The following is a 21,260-nucleotide window of genomic DNA, read 5'->3' as shown; positions in this document are numbered from 1 at the left end:
CTCGCCAATAAATTTTATGGTGTTTTGATCTTTTCAGGACCTTCATATTTTCCCTCTTATTCATTTATTATTTTTATATTCTAATTTTAACTTATTACAAAAATTACTATCAGAATTAACGATTGGGGACGTAGCTCAAACAGTAGAGCTCTTGCTTTGCATGCAAGATGTTCGAGGTTCGTTACCCTCCATCTGAAAATTATTTTTATACTCTCAACTCACCAATATGTTTTAGGGTGTTTTGATCTTTTGGGAAATTTATTATGTTCTTTTATTTATATTTGTTATTTATTATTTCATATTTTTTAATTTTAATTTATTATAAATATCACTATCATAATTAAGTAATGGGGACGTAGCTCATATAGTAGATTGCTCGCTTTGCATGCGAGAGTTTCGATCTTCGATACCTCGCATGTCAAAGTTATTTTTATCCTCCCAACTCACCAATATATTTTAGAGTGCTTTGATCTTCTTAAGAATTTCTTATTTTCTTTGATTTTTCTTTATTATTTTTAATATTTTAGTTTTAATTTATTATAACAATTACTATCATAATTAACAAATGGGGAAGTAGCTTAAATGGTAGAGCGCTTGTTTTGCATGCGAGAGGTATGGGTTTCGGTACGCCGCATCTCCATATAATTTTTATCCTCACAAATGAACAATATGTTTTAGGGTGATTTGATATTTTTTGGAATTTCTTATTTTCTTTCATTTTTATTTATTATTTTGAACTTATCAAATTTTAATATATTACAACAATAACTATCTCAATTAACAAATGGGGATGTAGCTGAAATGGTAGAGCGCTCGCTTAGCATGCGAGAAGTACCAGCTTCAATACCCCGCATCTCTAAAATATTTTTACCTCACAACTCAACAATAAAATTTAGAGTGTTTTAATAATTTTCAAGAATTTCTTATTTTCTTTCGTATTTATTTATTTATTTTAATTTTTAATTTTATTGTATTGCAACAATTATTATCATAGATAACAAATGGGTATGTAGCACAAACCGAAGAGTGCCCGCTTTGCATGTTAAGGGTACGGGGTTCGATACCCCACATTTCTAAATTATTTTTATCCTCACAACACATCAATATATTTCAGGGTGTTTTGACCTTTTCAAGAATTTCTTATTTTCTTTCATATGTATTTACTATTTTTTTACTTTTTGCAACAATTACTCTCATTATTAACAAATGGGAATGTAGCTCAAATGGTAGAATGCTTGCTATGCATGCGAGAGGTACAGCAACCGATACTCCGCATCTCCAAATTGTTTTTATCTTCACAATTCACCAATATATGTTAAGGTGTGTTGAACTTTTCTGGAATTTCTTATTTTCTTTTATATTTATTTATTATTTATAATTTTTAATTTTAATTTATTACAACAATTACTTTCGCAATTAAGAATTGGGGATGTAGCTCGAACGGTAAAGCGCTTACTTTTCATTCAAGGGGTACGTAGATCGATAAATTGCATTTCCAAATTATTTTTATCCTCACAACTCACTAATATATTTTAGGGTGTTTTTAAACTTTACAAGAATATCTTATTTTCTTTTGTTTTTATTTATTATTTTTAATTTTTAATTTTTTGTATTACAACAGCAACTATCATAACTAACAAATGGGGATGTAGCTAAAACAGAAGAGGGCACGCTTTGCATGTTAGAAGTATGGGGTTCAATAAACCGCATTTCCAAATTATTTTTGTCCTGACAACTCACCAATATACTTTAAGGTGTTTTGATCTTTTAAAGAATTTCTTATTTTCTTTCATATTCATTTATTATTTTTAATTTTTAATTGTAATTTATTAATACAATTACAATCATAATTAACAAACGGGGGCATAGCTCAAACGGTAGAGCCCTTGCTTTGCAAGCAAGAGGTAAGGGGATCGATACACCGCATTTCCAGATTATTTTTATCCTCACAACTCACCAATATATATGATTATTATTTTTAATTTTTAAGTGTCTTTTATTACAACAATTACTATCTTAATTAACAAATGGGGATGTAGCTCAAATGGAAGAGTGCTCACTTACTATGCGAGCGGTACGGGGTTCGATACCCTGCATCTCCAACTTATTGTTATCCTCAGAACACGCTAATATATTTTAGGGTGTTTTGATCTTTTCTGGAATTTTTAATTTTCTTTGATTTTTATTTATTCTTTTTAATGTCTTACAACATTTACTATTATAATAATAAAATGGGGATGTAGCTTAAATGGTAGAGCGCTCCCTTTGCATGCAAGATGTACGGTGTTTGATAACCCGCATATCCAAATTACTTTTATCCTCATATGTCATCAATATATTTTAGGGTATTTTGATATTTTCAGGCATTTCTTATTTTCTTTAATATTTAACTATTATTTTTAATTTATTACAACAATTTTTATCACAATTAGCAAATGGGCATTTTGCTCAAATGGAGGAATGCGCACTCTACATGCAAGAGGTACGTGGATCGATACCCCATATCTCTAAATTATTTTTATCTTCACAACTCACCATTATGTTTTAAGGTGTTTTGATCTTTTCCGCAATTTATTATTTTTTTTCATATACATTTATTATTTTAAGTTTTTTTTGGTTTAATTTATTACGACAATTACCATCATAATTAACAAATGGGGACGTAGCTGAAACGGTAGAGTGCCTGCTTTGCTTGCAAGAGGTACGAGGATCGATACACCGCATTTCCAAATTATTTTAATCCTCACAACTCACCAATATATTTGATTATTATTTTTAATTTTTAAGTGTAATTTTTTACGACAATTACTATCTTAATTAACAAATGGGGATGTAGCTCAAATGGAAGAGTGCTCGCTTAGCATGCGAGAGGTACGGGGTTCGATACCCCGCATCTCCAACTTATTGTTATGTTTAGAACTCGCTAATATATTTTAGGGTGTTTTGATATTTTCTGGAATTTTTTATTTCCTTTGATTTTTATTTATTCTTTTTAATGTCTTACAGCATTTATTATTATAATAATCAAATGGGGATGTAGCTCAAATGGTAGAGCGCTCGCTTTGCATGCGGGAGGTATGAGGTTCGATACCCCGCATCTCCAAATTACTTTTATCCTCATAAGTCATCAATATATTTTAGGGTATTTTGATATTTTCAGGCATTTCTTATTTTCTTTCATATTTAATTATGAATTTTAATTTATTACAACAATTTTTATCACAATTAGCAAATGGGCATTTTGCTCAAATGGAGGAATGCTCGCTCTACATGCAAGTGGTACGGGGATCGATACCCCATATCTCTAAATTATTTTTATCTTCACAACTCACCAACATGTTTTAAGGTGTTTTGATCTTTTCCGGAATTTATTATTTTTTTTCATATACATTTATTATTTTAAATTTTTTTTGGTTTAATTTATTACAACAATTACCATCATAATTAATAAATGGGGACGTAGCTGAAACGGTAGAGTGCCTGCTTTGCTTGCAAGAGGTACGAGGCTCGATACACCGCATTTCCAAATTATTTTTATCCTCACAATTCACCAATATATTTTAGAGTATTTTGATCTTTTCTAGAAATTTCTTCTTTTCTTTCATTTTTATTTTTTATTTGTTTAGGTTTAATTTATTATAACGATTACTGTCATAGTTCAGAAATGGGAATGTAGCACAAATGGTAGATTGCTCGCTTTGCTTGTTAGAGGTACGTGGTTCGATACATGCATTTCCAAATCATTTTTGTCCTCACAACTCGCCAATAAATTTTATGGTGTTTTGATCTTTTCAGGACCTTCATATTTTCCCTCTTATTCATTTATTATTTTTATATTCTAATTTTAACTTATTACAAAAATTACTATCAGAATTAACGATTGGGGACGTAGCTCAAACAGTAGAGCTCTTGCTTTGCATGCAAGATGTTCGAGGTTCGTTACCCTCCATCTGAAAATTATTTTTATACTCTCAACTCACCAATATGTTTTAGGGTGTTTTGATCTTTTGGGAAATTTATTATGTTCTTTTATTTATATTTGTTATTTATTATTTCATATTTTTTAATTTTAATTTATTATAAATATCACTATCATAATTAAGTAATGGGGACGTAGCTCATATAGTAGATTGCTCGCTTTGCATGCGAGAGTTTCGATCTTCGATACCTCGCATGTCAAAGTTATTTTTATCCTCCCAACTCACCAATATATTTTAGAGTGCTTTGATCTTCTTAAGAATTTCTTATTTTCTTTGATTTTTCTTTATTATTTTTAATATTTTAGTTTTAATTTATTATAACAATTACTATCATAATTAACAAATGGGGAAGTAGCTTAAATGGTAGAGCGCTTGTTTTGCATGCGAGAGGTATGGGTTTCGGTACGCCGCATCTCCATATAATTTTTATCCTCACAAATGAACAATATGTTTTAGGGTGATTTGATATTTTTTGGAATTTCTTATTTTCTTTCATTTTTATTTATTATTTTGAACTTATCAAATTTTAATATATTACAACAATAACTATCTCAATTAACAAATGGGGATGTAGCTGAAATGGTAGAGCGCTCGCTTAGCATGCGAGAAGTACCAGCTTCAATACCCCGCATCTCTAAAATATTTTTACCTCACAACTCAACAATAAAATTTAGAGTGTTTTAATAATTTTCAAGAATTTCTTATTTTCTTTCGTATTTATTTATTTATTTTAATTTTTAATTTTATTGTATTGCAACAATTATTATCATAGATAACAAATGGGTATGTAGCACAAACCGAAGAGTGCCCGCTTTGCATGTTAAGGGTACGGGGTTCGATACCCCACATTTCTAAATTATTTTTATCCTCACAACACATCAATATATTTCAGGGTGTTTTGACCTTTTCAAGAATTTCTTATTTTCTTTCATATGTATTTACTATTTTTTTACTTTTTGCAACAATTACTCTCATTATTAACAAATGGGAATGTAGCTCAAATGGTAGAATGCTTGCTATGCATGCGAGAGGTACAGCAACCGATACTCCGCATCTCCAAATTGTTTTTATCTTCACAATTCACCAATATATGTTAAGGTGTGTTGAACTTTTCTGGAATTTCTTATTTTCTTTTATATTTATTTATTATTTATAATTTTTAATTTTAATTTATTACAACAATTACTTTCGCAATTAAGAATTGGGGATGTAGCTCGAACGGTAAAGCGCTTACTTTTCATTCAAGGGGTACGTAGATCGATAAATTGCATTTCCAAATTATTTTTATCCTCACAACTCACTAATATATTTTAGGGTGTTTTTAAACTTTACAAGAATATCTTATTTTCTTTTGTTTTTATTTATTATTTTTAATTTTTAATTTTTTGTATTACAACAGCAACTATCATAACTAACAAATGGGGATGTAGCTAAAACAGAAGAGGGCACGCTTTGCATGTTAGAAGTATGGGGTTCAATAAACCGCATTTCCAAATTATTTTTGTCCTGACAACTCACCAATATACTTTAAGGTGTTTTGATCTTTTAAAGAATTTCTTATTTTCTTTCATATTCATTTATTATTTTTAATTTTTAATTGTAATTTATTAATACAATTACAATCATAATTAACAAACGGGGGCATAGCTCAAACGGTAGAGCGCTTGCTTTGCAAGCAAGAGGTAAGGGGATCGATACACCGCATTTCCAGATTATTTTTATCCTCACAACTCACCAATATATATGATTATTATTTTTAATTTTTAAGTGTCTTTTATTACAACAATTACTATCTTAATTAACAAATGGGGATGTAGCTCAAATGGAAGAGTGCTCACTTACTATGCGAGCGGTACGGGGTTCGATACCCTGCATCTCCAACTTATTGTTATCCTCAGAACACGCTAATATATTTTAGGGTGTTTTGATCTTTTCTGGAATTTTTAATTTTCTTTGATTTTTATTTATTCTTTTTAATGTCTTACAACATTTACTATTATAATAATAAAATGGGGATGTAGCTTAAATGGTAGAGCGCTCCCTTTGCATGCAAGATGTACGGTGTTTGATAACCCGCATATCCAAATTACTTTTATCCTCATATGTCATCAATATATTTTAGGGTATTTTGATATTTTCAGGCATTTCTTATTTTCTTTAATATTTAACTATTATTTTTAATTTATTACAACAATTTTTATCACAATTAGCAAATGGGCATTTTGCTCAAATGGAGGAATGCGCACTCTACATGCAAGAGGTACGTGGATCGATACCCCATATCTCTAAATTATTTTTATCTTCACAACTCACCATTATGTTTTAAGGTGTTTTGATCTTTTCCGCAATTTATTATTTTTTTTCATATACATTTATTATTTTAAGTTTTTTTTGGTTTAATTTATTACGACAATTACCATCATAATTAACAAATGGGGACGTAGCTGAAACGGTAGAGTGCCTGCTTTGCTTGCAAGAGGTACGAGGATCGATACACCGCATTTCCAAATTATTTTAATCCTCACAACTCACCAATATATTTGATTATTATTTTTAATTTTTAAGTGTAATTTTTTACGACAATTACTATCTTAATTAACAAATGGGGATGTAGCTCAAATGGAAGAGTGCTCGCTTAGCATGCGAGAGGTACGGGGTTCGATACCCCGCATCTCCAACTTATTGTTATGTTTAGAACTCGCTAATATATTTTAGGGTGTTTTGATATTTTCTGGAATTTTTTATTTCCTTTGATTTTTATTTATTCTTTTTAATGTCTTACAGCATTTATTATTATAATAATCAAATGGGGATGTAGCTCAAATGGTAGAGCGCTCGCTTTGCATGCGGGAGGTATGAGGTTCGATACCCCGCATCTCCAAATTACTTTTATCCTCATAAGTCATCAATATATTTTAGGGTATTTTGATATTTTCAGGCATTTCTTATTTTCTTTCATATTTAATTATGAATTTTAATTTATTACAACAATTTTTATCACAATTAGCAAATGGGCATTTTGCTCAAATGGAGGAATGCTCGCTCTACATGCAAGTGGTACGGGGATCGATACCCCATATCTCTAAATTATTTTTATCTTCACAACTCACCAACATGTTTTAAGGTGTTTTGATCTTTTCCGGAATTTATTATTTTTTTTCATATACATTTATTATTTTAAATTTTTTTTGGTTTAATTTATTACAACAATTACCATCATAATTAATAAATGGGGACGTAGCTGAAACGGTAGAGTGCCTGCTTTGCTTGCAAGAGGTACGAGGCTCGATACACCGCATTTCCAAATTATTTTTATCCTCACAATTCACCAATATATTTTAGAGTATTTTGATCTTTTCTAGAAATTTCTTCTTTTCTTTCATTTTTATTTTTTATTTGTTTAGGTTTAATTTATTATAACGATTACTGTCATAGTTCAGAAATGGGAATGTAGCACAAATGGTAGATTGCTCGCTTTGCTTGTTAGAGGTACGTGGTTCGATACATGCATTTCCAAATCATTTTTGTCCTCACAACTCGCCAATAAATTTTATGGTGTTTTGATCTTTTCAGGACCTTCATATTTTCCCTCTTATTCATTTATTATTTTTATATTCTAATTTTAACTTATTACAAAAATTACTATCAGAATTAACGATTGGGGACGTAGCTCAAACAGTAGAGCTCTTGCTTTGCATGCAAGATGTTCGAGGTTCGTTACCCTCCATCTGAAAATTATTTTTATACTCTCAACTCACCAATATGTTTTAGGGTGTTTTGATCTTTTGGGAAATTTATTATGTTCTTTTATTTATATTTGTTATTTATTATTTCATATTTTTTAATTTTAATTTATTATAAATATCACTATCATAATTAAGTAATGGGGACGTAGCTCATATAGTAGATTGCTCGCTTTGCATGCGAGAGTTTCGATCTTCGATACCTCGCATGTCAAAGTTATTTTTATCCTCCCAACTCACCAATATATTTTAGAGTGCTTTGATCTTCTTAAGAATTTCTTATTTTCTTTGATTTTTCTTTATTATTTTTAATATTTTAGTTTTAATTTATTATAACAATTACTATCATAATTAACAAATGGGGAAGTAGCTTAAATGGTAGAGCGCTTGTTTTGCATGCGAGAGGTATGGGTTTCGGTACGCCGCATCTCCATATAATTTTTATCCTCACAAATGAACAATATGTTTTAGGGTGATTTGATATTTTTTGGAATTTCTTATTTTCTTTCATTTTTATTTATTATTTTGAACTTATCAAATTTTAATATATTACAACAATAACTATCTCAATTAACAAATGGGGATGTAGCTGAAATGGTAGAGCGCTCGCTTAGCATGCGAGAAGTACCAGCTTCAATACCCCGCATCTCTAAAATATTTTTACCTCACAACTCAACAATAAAATTTAGAGTGTTTTAATAATTTTCAAGAATTTCTTATTTTCTTTCGTATTTATTTATTTATTTTAATTTTTAATTTTATTGTATTGCAACAATTATTATCATAGATAACAAATGGGTATGTAGCACAAACCGAAGAGTGCCCGCTTTGCATGTTAAGGGTACGGGGTTCGATACCCCACATTTCTAAATTATTTTTATCCTCACAACACATCAATATATTTCAGGGTGTTTTGACCTTTTCAAGAATTTCTTATTTTCTTTCATATGTATTTACTATTTTTTTACTTTTTGCAACAATTACTCTCATTATTAACAAATGGGAATGTAGCTCAAATGGTAGAATGCTTGCTATGCATGCGAGAGGTACAGCAACCGATACTCCGCATCTCCAAATTGTTTTTATCTTCACAATTCACCAATATATGTTAAGGTGTGTTGAACTTTTCTGGAATTTCTTATTTTCTTTTATATTTATTTATTATTTATAATTTTTAATTTTAATTTATTACAACAATTACTTTCGCAATTAAGAATTGGGGATGTAGCTCGAACGGTAAAGCGCTTACTTTTCATTCAAGGGGTACGTAGATCGATAAATTGCATTTCCAAATTATTTTTATCCTCACAACTCACTAATATATTTTAGGGTGTTTTTAAACTTTACAAGAATATCTTATTTTCTTTTGTTTTTATTTATTATTTTTAATTTTTAATTTTTTGTATTACAACAGCAACTATCATAACTAACAAATGGGGATGTAGCTAAAACAGAAGAGGGCACGCTTTGCATGTTAGAAGTATGGGGTTCAATAAACCGCATTTCCAAATTATTTTTGTCCTGACAACTCACCAATATACTTTAAGGTGTTTTGATCTTTTAAAGAATTTCTTATTTTCTTTCATATTCATTTATTATTTTTAATTTTTAATTGTAATTTATTAATACAATTACAATCATAATTAACAAACGGGGGCATAGCTCAAACGGTAGAGCGCTTGCTTTGCAAGCAAGAGGTAAGGGGATCGATACACCGCATTTCCAGATTATTTTTATCCTCACAACTCACCAATATATATGATTATTATTTTTAATTTTTAAGTGTCTTTTATTACAACAATTACTATCTTAATTAACAAATGGGGATGTAGCTCAAATGGAAGAGTGCTCACTTACTATGCGAGCGGTACGGGGTTCGATACCCTGCATCTCCAACTTATTGTTATCCTCAGAACACGCTAATATATTTTAGGGTGTTTTGATCTTTTCTGGAATTTTTAATTTTCTTTGATTTTTATTTATTCTTTTTAATGTCTTACAACATTTACTATTATAATAATAAAATGGGGATGTAGCTTAAATGGTAGAGCGCTCCCTTTGCATGCAAGATGTACGGTGTTTGATAACCCGCATATCCAAATTACTTTTATCCTCATATGTCATCAATATATTTTAGGGTATTTTGATATTTTCAGGCATTTCTTATTTTCTTTAATATTTAACTATTATTTTTAATTTATTACAACAATTTTTATCACAATTAGCAAATGGGCATTTTGCTCAAATGGAGGAATGCGCACTCTACATGCAAGAGGTACGTGGATCGATACCCCATATCTCTAAATTATTTTTATCTTCACAACTCACCATTATGTTTTAAGGTGTTTTGATCTTTTCCGCAATTTATTATTTTTTTTCATATACATTTATTATTTTAAGTTTTTTTTGGTTTAATTTATTACGACAATTACCATCATAATTAACAAATGGGGACGTAGCTGAAACGGTAGAGTGCCTGCTTTGCTTGCAAGAGGTACGAGGATCGATACACCGCATTTCCAAATTATTTTAATCCTCACAACTCACCAATATATTTGATTATTATTTTTAATTTTTAAGTGTAATTTTTTACGACAATTACTATCTTAATTAACAAATGGGGATGTAGCTCAAATGGAAGAGTGCTCGCTTAGCATGCGAGAGGTACGGGGTTCGATACCCCGCATCTCCAACTTATTGTTATGTTTAGAACTCGCTAATATATTTTAGGGTGTTTTGATATTTTCTGGAATTTTTTATTTCCTTTGATTTTTATTTATTCTTTTTAATGTCTTACAGCATTTATTATTATAATAATCAAATGGGGATGTAGCTCAAATGGTAGAGCGCTCGCTTTGCATGCGGGAGGTATGAGGTTCGATTCCCCGCATCTCCAAATTACTTTTATCCTCATAAGTCATCAATATATTTTAGGGTATTTTGATATTTTCAGGCATTTCTTATTTTCTTTCATATTTAATTATGAATTTTAATTTATTACAACAATTTTTATCACAATTAGCAAATGGGCATTTTGCTCAAATGAAGGAATGCTCGCTCTACATGCAAGTGGTACGGGGATCGATACCCCATATCTCTAAATTATTTTTATCTTCACAACTCACCAACATGTTTTAAGGTGTTTTGATCTTTTCCGGAATTTATTATTTTTTTTCATATACATTTATTATTTTAAATTTTTTTTGGTTTAATTTATTACAACAATTACCATCATAATTAATAAATGGGGACGTAGCTGAAACGGTAGAGTGCTTGCTTTGCTTGCAAGAGGTACGAGGCTCGATACACCGCATTTCCAAATTATTTTTATCCTCACAATTCACCAATATATTTTAGAGTATTTTGATCTTTTCTAGAAATTTCTTCTTTTCTTTCATTTTTATTTTTTATTTGTTTAGGTTTAATTTATTATAACGATTACTATCATAGTTCAGAAATGGGAATGTAGCACAAATGGTAGATTGCTCGCTTTGCTTGTTAGAGGTACGTGGTTCGATACATGCATTTCCAAATCATTTTTGTCCTCACAACTCGCCAATAAATTTTAGGGTGTTTTGATCTTTTCAGGAATTTCTTATTTTCCCTCTTATTCATTTATTATTTTTATATTTCTAATTTTAACTTATTACAAAAATTACTATCATAATTAACGATTGGGGACGTAGCTCAAACAGTAGTGCTCTTGCTTTGCATGCAAGATGTTCGAGGTTCGTTACCCTCCATCTGAAAATTATTTTTATACTCTCAACTCACCAATATGTTTTAGGGTGTTTTGATCTTTTGGGAAATTTATTATGTTCTTTTATTTATATTTGTTATTTATTATTTCATATTTTTTAATTTTAATTTATTATAAATATCACTATCATAATTAAGTAATGGGGACGTAGCTCATATAGTAGATTGCTCGCTTTGCATGCGAGAGTTTCGATCTTCGATACCTCGCATGTCAAAGTTATTTTTATCCTCCCAACTCACCAATATATTTTAGAGTGCTTTGATCTTCTTAAGAATTTCTTATTTTCTTTGATTTTTCTTTATTATTTTTAATATTTTAGTTTTAATTTATTATAACAATTACTATCATAATTAACAAATGGGGAAGTAGCTTAAATGGTAGAGCGCTTGTTTTGCATGCGAGAGGTATGGGTTTCGGTACGCTGCATCTCCATATAATTTTTATCCTCACAAATGAACAATATGTTTTAGGGTGATTTGATATTTTTTGGAATTTCTTATTTTCTTTCATTTTTATTTATTATTTTGAACTTATCAAATTTTAATATATTACAACAATTACTATCTCAATTAACAAATGGGGATGTAGCTGAAATGGTAGAGCGCTCGCTTAGCATGCGAGATGTACCAGCTTCAATACCCCGCATCTCTAAAATATTTTTACCTCACAACTCAACAATAAAATTTAGAGTGTTTTAATAATTTTCAAGAATTTCTTATTTTCTTTCGTATTTATTTATTTATTTTTAATTTTTAATTTTATTGTATTGCAACAATTATTATCATAGATAACAAATGGGTACGTAGCACAAATCGAAGAGTGCTTGCTTTGAAAGTTAAGAGGTAAGTGGATCGATACACCGCATTTCCAGATTATTTTTATCCTCACAACTCACCAATATATTTCAGGGTCTTTTGACCTTTTCAAGAATTTCTAATTTTCTTTCATATGTGTTTACTATTTATTTACTTTTTGCAACAATTACTATCATTAATTAACAAATGGGGATGTAGCTCAAATGGAAGAGTGCTCACTATACTATGCGAGCGGTACGGGGTTCGATACTCCTGCATCTCCAACTTATTGTTGTCCTCAGAATTCACGCTAATATATTTTAGGGTGTTTTGATCTTTTCTGGAATTTCTTAATTTTCTTTGATATTTATTTATTATTTATAATCTTTAATTTTAATGTCTTACAACAATTACTATCGCAATAATAAGAATTGGGGATGTAGCTTAAATGGTAGAGCGCTCCCTTTGCATGCAAGATGTACGGTAGTTTGATAACCCTGCATATCCAAATTACTTTTATCCTCATATGTCACTCAATATATTTTAAGGTGTATTTTGATATTTTACAGGCATTTCTTATTTTCTTTAATATTTAACTATTATTTTTAATTTTTAATTTTTTGTATTACAACAGCATTTTTATCACAATTAGCAAATGGGCATTTTGCTCAAATGGAGGAATGCACACTCTACATGCAAGAGGTACGTGGATCGATAAACCGCATATCTCTAAATTATTTTTATCTTCACAACTCACCATTATGTTTTAAGGTGTTTTGATCTTTTAAAGCAATTTATTATTTTTTTTCATATACATTTATTATTTTTAAGTTTTTTTTTGGTTTAATTTATTACGACAATTACCATCATAATTAACAAATGGGGACGTAGCTGAAACGGTAGAGTGCCTGCTTTGCTTGCAAGAGGTACGAGGATCGATACACCGCATTTCCAAATTATTTTTAATCCTCACAACTCACCAATATATATGATTATTATTTTTAATTTTTAAGTGTCTTTTATTACAACAATTACTATCTTAATTAACAAATGGGGATGTAGCTCAAATGGAAGAGTGCTCACTTACTATGCGAGCGGTACGGGGTTCGATACCCTGCATCTCCAACTTATTGTTATCCTCAGAACACGCTAATATATTTTAGGGTGTTTTGATCTTTTCTGGAATTTTTAATTTTCTTTGATTTTTATTTATTCTTTTTAATGTCTTACAACATTTACTATTATAATAATAAAATGGGGATGTAGCTTAAATGGTAGAGCGCTCCCTTTGCATGCAAGATGTACGGTGTTTGATAACCCGCATATCCAAATTACTTTTATCCTCATATGTCATCAATATATTTTAGGGTATTTTGATATTTTCAGGCATTTCTTATTTTCTTTAATATTTAACTATTATTTTTAATTTATTACAACAATTTTTATCACAATTAGCAAATGGGCATTTTGCTCAAATGGAGGAATGCGCACTCTACATGCAAGAGGTACGTGGATCGATACCCCATATCTCTAAATTATTTTTATCTTCACAACTCACCATTATGTTTTAAGGTGTTTTGATCTTTTCCGCAATTTATTATTTTTTTCATATACATTTATTATTTTAAGTTTTTTTTGGTTTAATTTATTACGACAATTACCATCATAATTAACAAATGGGGACGTAGCTGAAACGGTAGAGTGCCTGCTTTGCTTGCAAGAGGTACGAGGATCGATACACCGCATTTCCAAATTATTTTAATCCTCACAACTCACCAATATATTTGATTATTATTTTTAATTTTTAAGTGTAATTTTTTACGACAATTACTATCTTAATTAACAAATGGGGATGTAGCTCAAATGGAAGAGTGCTCGCTTAGCATGCGAGAGGTACGGGGTTCGATACCCCGCATCTCCAACTTATTGTTATGTTTAGAACTCGCTAATATATTTTAGGGTGTTTTGATATTTTCTGGAATTTTTTATTTCCTTTGATTTTTATTTATTCTTTTTAATGTCTTACAGCATTTATTATTATAATAATCAATACGAGGCTCGATACACCGCATTTCCAAATTATTTTTATCCTCACAATTCACCAATATATTTTAGAGTATTTTGATCTTTTCTAGAAATTTCTTCTTTTCTTTCATTTTTATTTTTTATTTGTTTAGGTTTAATTTATTATAACGATTACTGTCATAGTTCAGAAATGGGAATGTAGCACAAATGGTAGATTGCTCACTTTGCTTGTTAGAGGTACGTGGTTCGATACATGCATTTCCAAATCATTTTTGTCCTCACAACTCGCCAATAAATTTTATGGTGTTTTGATCTTTTCAGGACCTTCATATTTTCCCTCTTATTCATTTATTATTTTTATATTCTAATTTTAACTTATTACAAAAATTACTATCAGAATTAACGATTGGGGACGTAGCTCAAACAGTAGAGCTCTTGCTTTGCATGCAAGATGTTCGAGGTTCGTTACCCTCCATCTGAAAATTATTTTTATACTCTCAACTCACCAATATGTTTTAGGGTGTTTTGATCTTTTGGGAAATTTATTATGTTCTTTTATTTATATTTGTTATTTATTATTTCATATTTTTTAATTTTAATTTATTATAAATATCACTATCATAATTAAGTAATGGGGACATAGCTCATATAGTAGATTGCTCGCTTTGCATGCGAGAGTTTCGATCTTCGATACCTCGCATGTCAAAGTTATTTTTATCCTCCCAACTCACCAATATATTTTAGAGTGTTTTGATCTTCTTAAGAATTTCTTATTTTCTTTGATTTTTCTTTATTATTTTTAATATTTTAGTTTTAATTTATTATAACAATTACTATCATAATTAACAAATGGGGAAGTAGCTTAAATGGAAGAGCGCTTGTTTTGCATGCGAGAGGTATGGGTTTCGGTACGCCGCATCTCCATATAATTTTTATCCTCACAAATGAACAATATGTATTAGGGTGATTTGATATTTTTTGGAATTTATTATTTTCTTTCATTTTTATTTATTATTTTGAACTTATCAAATTTTAATATATTACAACAATTACTATCTCAATTAACAAATGGGGATGTAGCTGAAATGGTAGAGCGCTCGCTTAGCATGCGAGATGTACCAGCTTCAATACCCCGCATCTCTAAAATACTTTTACCTCACAACTCAGCAATAAAATTTAGAGTGTTTTAATAATTTTCAAGAATTTCTTATTTTCTTTCATATTTATTTATTTATTTTAATTTTTAATTTTATTGTATTGCAACAATTATTATCATAGATAACAAATGGGTATGTAGCACAAATCGAAGAGTGCCCGCTTTGCATGTTAAGGGTACGTGGTTCGATACCCCACATTTCTAAATTATTTTTATCCTCACAACGCATCAATATATTTCAGGGTCTTTTGACCTTTTCAAGAATTTCTTATTTTCTTTCATATGTATTTACTATTTTTTTACTTTTTGCAACAATTACTCTCATTATTAACAAATGGGAATGTAGCTCAAATGGTAGAATGCTTGCTATGCATGCGAGAGGTACAGCAACCGATACTCCGCATCTCCAAATTGTTTTTATCTTCACAATTCACCAATATATGTTAAGGTGTGTTGAACTTTTCTGGAATTTCTTATTTTCTTTTATATTTATTTATTATTTATAATTTTTAATTTTAATTTATTACAACAATTACTTTCGCAATTAAGAATTGGGGATGTAGCTCGAACGGTAAAGCGCTTACTTTTCATTCAAGGGGTACGTAGATCGATAAATTGCATTTCCAAATTATTTTTATCCTCACAACTCACTAATATATTTTAAGGTGTTTTTAAACTTTACAAGAATATCTTATTTTCTTTTGTTTTTATTTATTATTTTTAATTTTTAATTTTTTGTATTACAACAGCAACTATCATAACTAACAAATGGGGATGTAGCTAAAACAGAAGAGGGCACGCTTTGCATGTTAGAAGTATGGGGTTCAATAAACCGCATTTCCAAATTATTTTTGTCCTGACAACTCACCAATATACTTTAAGGTGTTTTGATCTTTTAAAGAATTTCTTATTTTCTTTCATATTCATTTATTATTTTTAATTTTTAATTGTAATTTATTAATACAATTACAATCATAATTAACAAACGGGGGCATAGCTCAAACGGTAGAGCGCTTGCTTTGCAAGCAAGAGGTAAGGGGATCGATACACCGCATTTCCAGATTATTTTTATCCTCACAACTCACCAATATATATGATTATTATTTTTAATTTTTAAGTGTCTTTTATTACAACAATTACTATCTTAATTAACAAATGGGGATGTAGCTCAAATGGAAGAGTGCTCACTTACTATGCGAGCGGTACGGGGTTCGATACCCTGCATCTCCAACTTATTGTTGTCCTCAGAACACGCTAATATATTTTAGGGTGTTTTGATCTTTTCTGGAATTTTTAATTTTCTTTGATTTTTATTTATTCTTTTTAATGTCTTACAACAATTACTATTATAATAATAAAATGGGGATGTAGCTTAAATGGTAGAGCGCTCCCTTTGCATGCAAGATGTACGGTGTTTGATAACCCGCATATCCAAAATACTTTTATCCTCATATGTCATCAATATATTTTAGGGTATTTTGATATTTTCAGGCATTTCTTATTTTCTTTAATATTTAACTATTATTTTTAATTTATTACAACAATTTTTATCACAATTAGCAAATGGGCATTTTGCTAAAATGGAGGAATGCGCACTCTACATGCAAGAGGTACGTGGATCGATACCCCATATCTCTAAATTATTTTTATCTTCACAACTCACCATTATGTTTTAAGGTGTTTTGATCTTTTCCGCAATTTATTATTTTTTTCATATACATTTATTATTTTAAGTTTTTTTTGGTTTAATTTATTACGACAATTACCATCATAATTAACAAATGGGGACGTAGCTGAAACGGTAGAGTGCCTGCTTTGCTTGCAAGAGGTACGAGGATCGATACATCGCATTTCCAAATTATTTTAATCCTCACAACTCACCAATATATTTGATTATTATTTTTAATTTTTAAGTGTAATTTTTTACGACAATTACTATCTTAATTAACAAATGGGGATGTAGCTCAAATGGAAGAGTGCTCGCTTAGCATGCGAGAGGTACGGGGTTCGATACCCCGCATCTCCAACTTATTGTTATGTTTAGAACTTGCTAATATATTTTAGGGTGTTTTGATATTTTCTGGAATTTTTTATTTCCTTTGATTTTTATTTATTCTTTTTAATGTCTTACAGCATTTATTATTATAATAATCAAATGGGGATGTAGCTCAAATGGTAGAGCGCTCGCTTTGCATGCGGGAGGTATGAGGTTCGATTCCCCGCATCTCCAAATTACTTTTATCCTCATAAGTCATCAATATATTTTAGGGTATTTTGATATTTTCAGGCATTTCTTATTTTCTTTCATATTTAATTATGAATTTTAATTTATTACAACAATTTTTATCACAATTAGCAAATGGGCATTTTGCTCAAATGGAGGAATGCTCGCTCTACATGCAAGTGGTACGGGGATCGATACCCCATATCTCTAAATTATTTTTATCTTCACAACTCACCAACATGTTTTAAGGTGTTTTAATCTTTTCCGGAATTTATTATTTTTTTTCATATACATTTATTATTTTAAATTTTTTTGGTTTAATTTATTACAACAATTACCATCATAATTAATAAATGGGGACGTAGCTGAAACGGTAGAGTGCCTGCTTTGCTTGCAAGAGGTACGAGGCTCGATACACCGCATTTCCAAATTATTTTTATCCTCACAATTCACCAATATATTTTAGAGTATTTTGATCTTTTCTAGAAATTTCTTCTTTTCTTAAATTTTTATTTTTTATTTGTTAAGGTTTAATTTATTATAACGATTACTGTCATAGTTCAGAAATGGGAATGTAGCACAAATGGTAGATTGCTCGCTTTGCTTGTTAGAGGTACGTGGTTCGATACATGCATTTCCAAATCATTTTTGTCCTCACAACTCGCCAATAAATTTTATGGTGTTTTGATCTTTTCAGGACCTTCATATTTTCCCTCTTATTCATTTATTATTTTTATATTCTAATTTTAACTTATTACAAAAATTACTATCAGAATTAACGATTGGGGACGTAGCTCAAACAGTAGAGCTCTTGCTTTGCATGCAAGATGTTCGAGGTTCGTTACCCTCCATCTGAAAATTATTTTTATACTCTCAACTCACCAATATGTTTTAGGGTGTTTTGATCTTTTGGGAAATTTATTATGTTCTTTTATTTATATTTGTTATTTATTATTTCATATTTTTTAATTTTAATTTATTATAAATATCACTATCATAATTAAGTAATGGGGACGTAGCTCATATAGTAGATTGCTCGCTTTGCATGCGAGAGTTTCGATCTTCGATACCTCGCATGTCAAAGTTATTTTTATCCTCCCAACTCACCAATATATTTTAGAGTGCTTTGATCTTCTTAAGAATTTCTTATTTTCTTTGATTTTTCTTTATTATTTTTAATATTTTAGTTTTAATTTATTATAACAATTACTATCATAATTAACAAATGGGGAAGTAGTTTAAATGGTAGAGCGCTTGTTTTGCATGCGAGAGGTATGGGTTTCGGTACGCCGCATCTCCATATAATTTTTATCCTCACAAATGAACAATATGTTTTAGGGTGATTTGATATTTTTTGGAATTTCTTATTTTCTTTCATTTTTATTTATTATTTTGAACTTATCAAATTTTAATATATTACAACAATAACTATCTCAATTAACAAATGGGGATGTAGCTGAAATGGTAGAGCGCTCGCTTAGCATGCGAGAAGTACCAGCTTCAATACCCCGCATCTCTAAAATATTTTTACCTCACAACTCAACAATAAAATTTAGAGTGTTTTAATAATTTTCAAGAATTTCTTATTTTCTTTCGTATTTATTTTTTTATTTTAATTTTTAATTTTATTGTATTGCAACAATTATTATCATAGATAACAAATGGGTATGTAGCACAAACCGAAGAGTGCCCGCTTTGCATGTTAAGGGTACGGGGTTCGATACCCCACATTTCTAAATTATTTTTATCCTCACAACACATCAATATATTTCAGGGTGTTTTGACCTTTTCAAGAATTTCTTATTTTCTTTCATATGTATTTACTATTTTTTTACTTTTTGCAACAATTACTCTCATTATTAACAAATGGGAATGTAGCTCAAATGGTAGAATGCTTGCTATGCATGCGAGAGGTACAGCAACCGATACTCCGCATCTCCAAATTGTTTTTATCTTCACAATTCACCAATATATGTTAAGGTGTGTTGAACTTTTCTGGAATTTCTTATTTTCTTTTATATTTATTTATTATTTATAATTTTTAATTTTAATTTATTACAACAATTACTTTCGCAATTAAGAATTGGGGATGTAGCTCGAACGGTAAAGCGCTTACTTTTCATTCAAGGGGTACGTAGATCGATAAATTGCATTTCCAAATTATTTTTATCCTCACAACTCACTAATATATTTTAAGGTGTTTTTAAACTTTACAAGAATATCTTATTTTCTTTTGTTTTTATTTATTATTTTTAATTTTTAATTTTTTGTATTACAACAGCAACTATCATAACTAACAAATGGGGATGTAGCTAAAACAGAAGAGGGCACGCTTTGCATGTTAGAAGTATGGGGTTCAATAAACCGCATTTCCAAATTATTTTTGTCCTAACAACTCACCAATATACTTTAAGGTGTTTTGATCTTTTAAAGAATTTCTTATTTTCTTTCATATTCATTTATTATTTTTAATTTTTAATTGTAATTTATTAATACAATTACAATCATAATTAACAAACGGGGGCATAGCTCAAACGGTAGAGCGCTTGCTTTGCAAGCAAGAGGTAAGGGGATCGATACACCGCATTTCCAGATTATTTTTATCCTCACAACTCACCAATATATATGATTATTATTTTTAATTTTTAAGTGTCTTTTATTACAACAATTACTATCTTAATTAACAAATGGGGATGTAGCTCAAATGGAAGAGTGCTCACTTACTATGCGAGCGGTACGGGGTTCGATACCCTACATCTCCAACTTATTGTTATCCTCAGAACACGCTAATATATTTTAGGGTGTTTTGATCTTTTCTGGAATTTTTAATTTTCTTTGATTTTTATTTATTCTTTTTAATGTCTTACAACATTTACTATTATAATAATAAAATGGGGATGTAGCTTAAATGGTAGAGCGCTCCCTTTGCATGCAAGATGTACGGTGTTTGATAACCCGCATATCCAAATTACTTTTATCCTCATATGTCATCAATATATTTTAGGGTATTTTGATATTTTCAGGCATTTCTTATTTTCTTTAATATTTAACTATTATTTTTAATTTATTACAACAATTTTTATCACAATTAGCAAATGGGCATTTTGCTCAAATGGAGGAATGCGCACTCTACATGCAAGTGGTACGTGGATCGATACCCCATATCTCTAAATTATTTTTATCTTCACAACTCACCATTATGTTTTAAGGTGTTTTGATCTTTTCCGCAATTTATTATTTTTTTATACATTTATTATTTTAAGTTTTTTTTGGTTTAATTTATTACGACAATTACCATCATAATTAACAAATGGGGACGTAGCTGAAACGGTAGAGTGCCTGCTTTGCTTGCAAGAGGTACGAGGATCGATACACCGCATTTCCAAATTATTTTAATCCTCACAACTCACCAATATATTTGATTATTATTTTTAATTTTTAAGTGTAATTTTTTACGACAATTACTATCTTAATTAACAAATGGGGATGTAGCTCAAATGGAAGAGTGCTCGCTTAGCATGCGAGAGGTACGGGGTTCGATACCCCGCATCTCCAACTTATTGTTATGTTTAGAACTC

At 29.8% G+C, this 21,260-nt stretch overlaps 6 non-coding genes across 6 annotated transcripts; all 6 read left to right on the top strand.

Moving 5' to 3' along the window:
- Positions 1–2,826: 2,826 nt before the first annotated feature.
- On the top strand, positions 2,827–2,899 carry TRNAA-AGC (transfer RNA alanine (anticodon AGC)). Its single transcript has one exon. It is a non-coding gene; the product is annotated as a tRNA-Ala (tRNA).
- A 3,685-nt stretch (positions 2,900–6,584) lies between these two features.
- On the top strand, positions 6,585–6,657 carry TRNAA-AGC (transfer RNA alanine (anticodon AGC)). The gene has a single exon. It is a non-coding gene; the product is annotated as a tRNA-Ala (tRNA).
- A 3,685-nt stretch (positions 6,658–10,342) lies between these two features.
- On the top strand, positions 10,343–10,415 carry TRNAA-AGC (transfer RNA alanine (anticodon AGC)). The gene has a single exon. It is a non-coding gene; the product is annotated as a tRNA-Ala (tRNA).
- A 3,710-nt stretch (positions 10,416–14,125) lies between these two features.
- TRNAA-AGC (transfer RNA alanine (anticodon AGC)) lies at positions 14,126–14,198 on the top strand. Its single transcript has one exon. It is a non-coding gene; the product is annotated as a tRNA-Ala (tRNA).
- Positions 14,199–17,411: 3,213 nt separating this feature from the next.
- Positions 17,412–17,484, top strand: TRNAA-AGC (transfer RNA alanine (anticodon AGC)). The gene has a single exon. It is a non-coding gene; the product is annotated as a tRNA-Ala (tRNA).
- A 3,680-nt stretch (positions 17,485–21,164) lies between these two features.
- On the top strand, positions 21,165–21,237 carry TRNAA-AGC (transfer RNA alanine (anticodon AGC)). Its single transcript has one exon. It is a non-coding gene; the product is annotated as a tRNA-Ala (tRNA).
- The last annotated feature ends 23 nt before the right edge of the window (positions 21,238–21,260 follow it).

The sequence above is a fragment of the Nelumbo lutea genome, chromosome 2 (genome assembly GCF_056320005.1).
Source record: "Nelumbo lutea isolate HS-2025 chromosome 2, American lotus-T2T, whole genome shotgun sequence".
Lineage (NCBI taxonomy): Eukaryota > Viridiplantae > Streptophyta > Magnoliopsida > Proteales > Nelumbonaceae > Nelumbo > Nelumbo lutea.
Note: the sequence above shows the minus strand (reverse complement) of the source record. Positions and strands in the feature narration are given on the sequence as shown.